Source organism: Bos indicus, chromosome 12, assembly GCF_029378745.1.
Source record: "Bos indicus isolate NIAB-ARS_2022 breed Sahiwal x Tharparkar chromosome 12, NIAB-ARS_B.indTharparkar_mat_pri_1.0, whole genome shotgun sequence".
Taxonomy (NCBI): domain Eukaryota; kingdom Metazoa; phylum Chordata; class Mammalia; order Artiodactyla; family Bovidae; genus Bos; species Bos indicus.
This window is the reverse complement of record NC_091771.1, coordinates 23,107,457-23,114,727: the sequence shown is the minus strand read 5'-3', so window position 1 is coordinate 23,114,727 and position 7,271 is coordinate 23,107,457.

Below are 7,271 nucleotides of genomic sequence, written 5' to 3'. Positions count from 1 at the left end.
CCACATGTAATTTGCTTATCATAATGAACTGTCCAATCCACAGGGCACGCATCTCCACCCTTAAGTTTCCGATGAGGAAATTTCATCCAATGCCTTGTACACACTGCAGTGAGTGATCTTCTGACACTCGAATCTGATATCTCCATCCTGCTTAAAATAATCCAATGATTGCCAATGGTTAATACGTAAAGATGAAAATCGTATGTGCCCTAAAAGAACTGCTGGTCTGTTTCTCCCTCCTTTTCTAGCCGCTCTCACATGATCCGTCATTTAGCAATAGCCCCATTGGCCTCAATCAACCCTACTAAACTAAACCCTACTAAACCCCTACTAAACTACTAAACCCGTGTGTCCTCTGTGCCACAGGGCCTTTGCACATGTTACCATACATATTATTATTTGGTTAATGTTTGTTTCTTCCTCTAGATCAGGGGTTGGCTAATTGTATTCAGCTGGGCAAATTTGCCCTACCACTGAGTTTTTGTAAATAAACTGTTACTGGAACATGGCCATGTCTTTTTGTTTCTATGTTGCTTTTGGTCACTTCTGGGCTTCTCTGGTGGCTCAGTGGTAAAGAATCCACCTATCAATGCAGGAGACATGGGTTCAAGCCCCACGTCAGGAAGATACCCTGGAGAAGGAACCATAACCTACTCTAGAATTCTAGCCTGGGAAATTCCATGGACAGAGGAGCCTGGTGGGCTACAATCCATGGGGTTGCAAAAGAGTTGGACATGACTTAGCGACTAAACAGCCATAACATAGTTGAGTGGTTGCTTTTTAGAGACTGTATAGCCTGCACAATCTAACATATTTACTGTTTATCCCTTTACAGAAAATGGTGACTCCTGACCTGTACACTGTAACTTCTATGAGGGAATAACTGAGTCTATTTTTTTTTTTTTCTGCCATGGCTCCTCTAGCATTTAGAACAATGCAGACACATAGCTATCATCCAACAGACACTTGTTGTATGAATGAATAAGTAATTTATTAAAGATGGTGGTGGTGGTAGTTTAGTTGCTAAGACATGTCCGACTCTTGCAACCCTATGGACTGTAGCCTGCCACGTTCCTCTGTCTGTGGGATTTCCCAAGCAAGAATACTAGAGTTGGTTGCCATTTCCTTCTCCAGGGGATCTTCCTTAACCAGGGATTGAACCCATCTCTCCTGCATTGCAGGTGGATTCTCTACCACTGAGCCATCAGGGAGCCCTTATCAAAGATAACAGCTCCCAAATTGTAAAGCTCTTTCTTGAATCCAGATTCCCAGGCTCCTACCCCAGGAGTCCTTCTTTCATCATATGACTTGGAAACAAGGGCAATTTTGCACTCATTCCAATACCAAAAACACTAATCTTCTAATTTTCTGATGTTCATCTTTCTCATACCAATATTCCAAATGATATTTTGTTTGTGGAAACAAAACAATACAAAACAACTTCTGAGATTTCCCAGCTCATCTCAACTTTCCTGGTCTTTTTTCTTCCCAAACATGTAGTTATTTTCTTCTTAGCAACTTCATCTGAAAAAACCTCCCAGATTGTGGGTTACTTTTGCCAACTGCTTGATAATCATAATTGCCTTCTCCACAAACTCAAATTACAGTAATAACCATGCAGGGCTGTCATCCACAGATTGTAATTATAAGAATTAATATGGAATATTAGAACTTAAGAAAAGGCGGCTGGGGACCAGAAACAGATTAAAACAGACACACAAGCACACGCACAGTCAGAGACATTCTGCTTTAGACTCCTGTCCTCTGCATGCTCCTCATACATCCTGGGTTATTACTTGGTGTGGAAATGATGTTACAGTCATAGTAGGTTAAGAAACAGGCTCTGCGCTCATGTTGCCTGGATTTAAAGAAATCCTGGTTCTACCATGAACTAACTGTGTGACACTGGGTAACTTAACCCCTTTGTGTTTTTCTCCCCCATCTGTAAAATGGGCATGTGGATTGTCTTTACCAGGGTCATCTGTGTGAGAAATATATGAAATAGTACATGGAGAATACTCACAATAGGGATTTCCCTGGCAGTCCACTGGTTAGGATTCCATGCTTCCACTGCAGGGACATGGGTTCGATCCCTGGTGGGGGAACTGGTTGGGGAACTAAGATCCCACATGATTCACAGACCAAAAAAAAAAAAAAAATTTCAGAATAATAACTGGCATTAATACATGATAACCATTATTCCCATGAGTGGGAACTAAGCTGTATTTCTCAGGACTCAGCTGTCTTCATTCTAAAATGAGAATTTTGGGTTAATTTTCACAGCATCGTCTGGATAGAAGATTGCTGAGTCATTGATTGCTATGCTGTGTGTTCACCTTTCTGCGGCCCCAGGGACTGTAGCCCTCCAGGCTCCTCTGTCCATGGGATTTCCCAGGCAAGAATTCTGGAGCGGGTTGCCATTTCCTACTTCCTTCCTCACCCAAGGACAGAACCGCTTTGCGTCTCCTGCATTGCCTGGTGGATTCTTTACCACTAGCGCCACCTGGGAAGCCTTTGACTGATAGGTGTGTCCAAACATTTATCACCTCTCTTCTTGCCTTTGTCTAATGCTTTTCCAGTTTGCTGCACATTTGAAAACTCAAAGTCCATTCCTCCTATACCATCCATCTGTAGATTCCACTGTTTCCTCTTGGCCTCTACTTGATCACAATGTCACTTCCACTTTGGGACTAACCTCTGATGTTAAGAGCAATAGGAAAACTTCTGTTTCCATCATTTCTTGGGACTAGGTCATAGACAGTCTTTGTCTCCAATAGGAAGCCACTTTCCCTCCAAATGGGATGCCCCATCACAGTCATGAAAACAATGTGTTTTGCAAGTGCCGGGTTAGCTATTTCTAAATTGATTTTCCCTTCAGTTCAGTTCAGCTCAGTCTCTCAGTCACGTCCGACTCTTTGTGGCCCCATGAATCGCAGCACGCCAGGCCTCCCTGTCCATCACCAACTCCCGGAGTTCACTCAGACTCACGTCCATCGAGTCAGTGATCCCATCCAGCCATCTCATCCTCTGTCGTCCCCTTTTCCTCCTGCCCCCAATCCCTCCCAGCATCAGAGTCAACTCAGTTCCAATGAGTCGACTCTTCTCATGAGGTGGCCAAAGTACTGGAGTTTCAGCTTTAGCATCATTCCTTCCAAAGAAATCCCAGGGCTGATCTCCTTCAGAATGGACTGGTTGGATCTCCTTAAGAGTATTCTCCCACACCACAGTTCAAAAACATCAATTCTTCGGCACTCAGCTTTCTTCACAGTCCAACTCTCACATCCATACATGACCACAGGAAAAACCATAGCCTTGACTAGACGGACCTTTGTTGGCAAAGTAATGTCTCTGCTTTTGAATATGCTATCTAGGTTGGTCATAACTTTCCTTCCAAGGAGTAAGTGTCTTTTAATTTCATGGCTGCAGTCACCATCTGCAGTGATTTTGGAGCCCCCCAAAATAAAGTCTGACACTGTTTCCACTGTTTCCCATCTACTTGCCATGAAGTGATGGGACCAGATGCCATGATCTTCGTTTTCTGAATGTTGAGCTTTAAGCCAACTTTTTCAACTTTTTAGATTTTCCCTTAATATTGGCCAAATAGCACTTACGCCAGCACCGCCAGTCACTAAGGGGCAAGATTCCAAACAACTGTAACAATAATTATTCCCTGGTGGGAGCTGTAGAGAGCCTCCCGAGTATTTAGGGCAAACACATTGCCCTTGGAAGATAACTAAGCAACTGTTTTTCTTCTTCCTGCAAAATGTTTCCAATATCTCAGCCTCGAAAGCAAGAATGATTTTAACAACTAAGAAACATTTAGGACAAGCTGAGTCCCTAACCAAGAGTCTCAGGAAACGAAAGAAACAGCCCATTTGCAATGTTTCCTCTCCCTTTGCTTAAAATAGAAACCATTGTGCGCCAGTTCATGGAATTTTCTCTCCTTCAGATTGAGAATTGCAGTAACATGCTTCTGATGAAGATTTTTCTGTGGTTCTAAACTTTCATTCTGTCAATTCCTTGGCTAGGGAAAGTCCTGAAATGAGAACAGCTATTTTTTTTTTTTTTTAATTAAAGAAATTTTGATTGCTAATACAATTTTTTAAAGTTACTTCCTATTTATAATTATTATAAAAATTGGCACTATTTTACATGTAGCACAGCCATATACTTCACTTTTTTAATTAAAAATTTTTTATTTTTATACAATCTTTAAAGGCTACTTTCTCATTTACAGTTATTTCAAAATATTGGCAATATTCCCCACGTAGGACAGCTAAGTTTTTATAAATCTTATTTCTATTATTAGTGTATAGGAATGCAAGGGATTTCTGTGTGTTGATTTTATATCCTGCAACTTTACTATAATCATTGATTAGTTCTAGTAATTTTCTGGTGGAGTCCTTAGGGTTTTCTATGTAGAGGATCATGTCATCTGCAAATAGTGAGAGTTTTACTTCTTCTTTTCCAATTTGGATTCCTTTTATTTCTTTTTCTGCTCTGATTGCTGTAGCCAAAACTTCCAAAACTATGTTGAATAGTAATGGTGAAAGTGGGCACCCTTGTCTTGTTCCTGACTTTAGAGGAAATGCTTTCAATTTTTCACCATTGAGGATAATGTTTGCTGTGGGTTTGTCATATATAGCTTTTATTATGTTGAGGTATGTTCCTTCTATTCCTGCTTTCTGGAGAGTTTTTATCATAAATGGGTGTTGAATTTTGTCAAAGGCTTTCTCTGCATCTATTGAGATAATCATATGGTTTTTGTTTTTCAATTTGTTAATGTGGTGTATTACATTGATTGATTTGCGGATATTGAAGAATCCTTGCATCCCTGGGATAAAGCCCACTTGGTCATGGTGTATGATCTTTTTAATGTGTTGTTGGATTCTGATTGCTAGAATTTTGTTTAGGATTTTTGCATCTATGTTCATCAGTGATATTGGCCTGTAGTTTTCTTTTTTTGTGGCATCTTTGTCAGGTTTTGGTATTAGGGTGATGGTGGCCTCATAGAATGAGTTTGGAAGTTTACCTTCCTCTGCAATTTTCTGGAAGAGTTTGAGCAGGATAGGTGTTAGCTCTTCTCTAAATTTTTGGTAGAATTCAGCTGTGAAGCCGTCTGGACCTGGGCTTTTGTTTGCTGGAAGATTTTTGATTACAGTTTCAATTTCCGTGCTTGTGATGGGTCTGTTAAGGTTTTCTATTTCTTCCTGGTCGAGTTTTGGAAAGTTGTACTTTTCTAAGAATTTGTCCATTTCTTCCTCGTTGTCCATTTTATTGGCATATAATTGTTGATAATAGTCTCTTATGATCCTTTGTATTTCTATGTTGTCTGTTGTGATCTCTCCACTGTCATTTCTAATTTTATTGATTTGATTTTTCTCCCTTTGTTTCTTGATGAGTCTGGCTAATGGTTTGTCAATTTTATTTATCCTTTCAAAGAACCAGCTTTTGGCTTTGTTGATTTTTGCTATGGTCTCTTTTGTTTCTTTTGCATTTATTTCTGCTCTAATTTTTAAGATTTCTTTCCTTCTACTAACCCTGGGGTTCTTCATTCTCATACACTAATAATGAGAAAACAGAAAGAGAAATTAAGGAAACAATTCCATTCACCATTGTGACGAAAAGAATAAAATACTTAGGAATATATCTACCTAAAGAAACTAAAGACCTATATATAGAAAACTATAAAACACTGGTGAAAGAAATCAAAGAGGACACTAATAGATGGAGAAATATACCATGTTCATGGATTGGAAGAATCAATATAGTGAAAATGAGTATACTACCCAAAGCAATTTATAGATTCAATGCAATCCCTATCAAGCTACCAACAGTATTCTTCACAGAGCTAGAACAAATAATTTCACAATTTGTATGGAAATACAAAAAACCTCGAATAGCCAAAGCGATCTTGAGAAAGAAAAATGGAACTGGAGGAATCAACCTACCTGACTTCAGGCTCTACTACAAAGCCACAGTTATCAAGACAGTATGGTACTGGCACAAAGACAGAAATATAGATCAATGGAACAAAATAGAAAGCCCAGAGATAAATCCACGCACATATGGACACCTTATCTTTGACAAAGGAGGCAAGAATATACAGTGGATTAAAGACAATCTCTTTAACAAGTGGTGCTGGGAAATCTGGTCAACCACTTGTAAAAGAATGAAACTAGAACACTTTCTAACACCATATACAAAAATAAACTCAAAATGGATTAAAGATCTCAACATAAGACCAGAAACTATAAAACTCCTAGAGGAGAACATAGGCAAAACACTCTCTGACATACATCACAGCAGGATCCTCTATGACCCACCTCCCAGAATATTGGAAATAAAAGCAAAAATAAACAAATGGGACCTAATTAAACTTAAAAGCTTCTGCACATCAAAGGAAACTATTAGCAAGGTGAAAAGACAGCCTTCAGAATGGGAGAAAATAATAGCAAATGAAGCAACCGACAAACAACTAATCTCAAAAATATACAAGCAACTCCTACAGCTCAACTCCAGAAAAATAAATGACCCAATCAAAAAATGGGCCAAAGATCTAAATAGACATTTCTCCAAAGAAGACATACAGATGGCCAACAAACACATGAAAAGATGCTCAACATCACTCATTATCAGAGAAATGCAAATCAAAACCACTATGAGGTACCATTTCACACCAGTCAGAATGGCTGCGATCCAAAAGTCTACAAATAATAAATGCTGGAGAGGGTGTGGAGAAAAGGGAACCCTCTTACACTGTTGGTGGGAATGCAAACTAGTACAGCCACTATGGAGAACAGTGTGGAGATTCCTTAAAAAACTGGAAATAGAACTGCCTTATGAACCAGCAATCCCACTGCTGGGCATACACACTGAGGAAACCAGAAGGGAAAGAGACACGTGTACCCCAATGTTCATCGCAGCACTGTTTATAACAGCCAGGACATGGAAGCAACCTAGATGTCCATCAGCAGATGAATGGATAAGAAAGCAGTGGTACATATACACAATGGAGTATTACTCAGCCATTAAAAAGAATACATTTGAATCAGTTCTAATGAGGTGGATGAAACTGGAGCCTATTATACAGAGTGAAGTAAGCCAGAAGGAAAAACATAAATACAGTATACTAACGCATATATATGGACTTTAGAAAGATGGTAACGATAACCCTGTATACGAGACAGCAAAAGAGACACTGATGTATAGAACAGTCTTATGGACTCTGTGGGAGAGGGAGAGGGTGGGAAGATTTGGGAGAATGACAT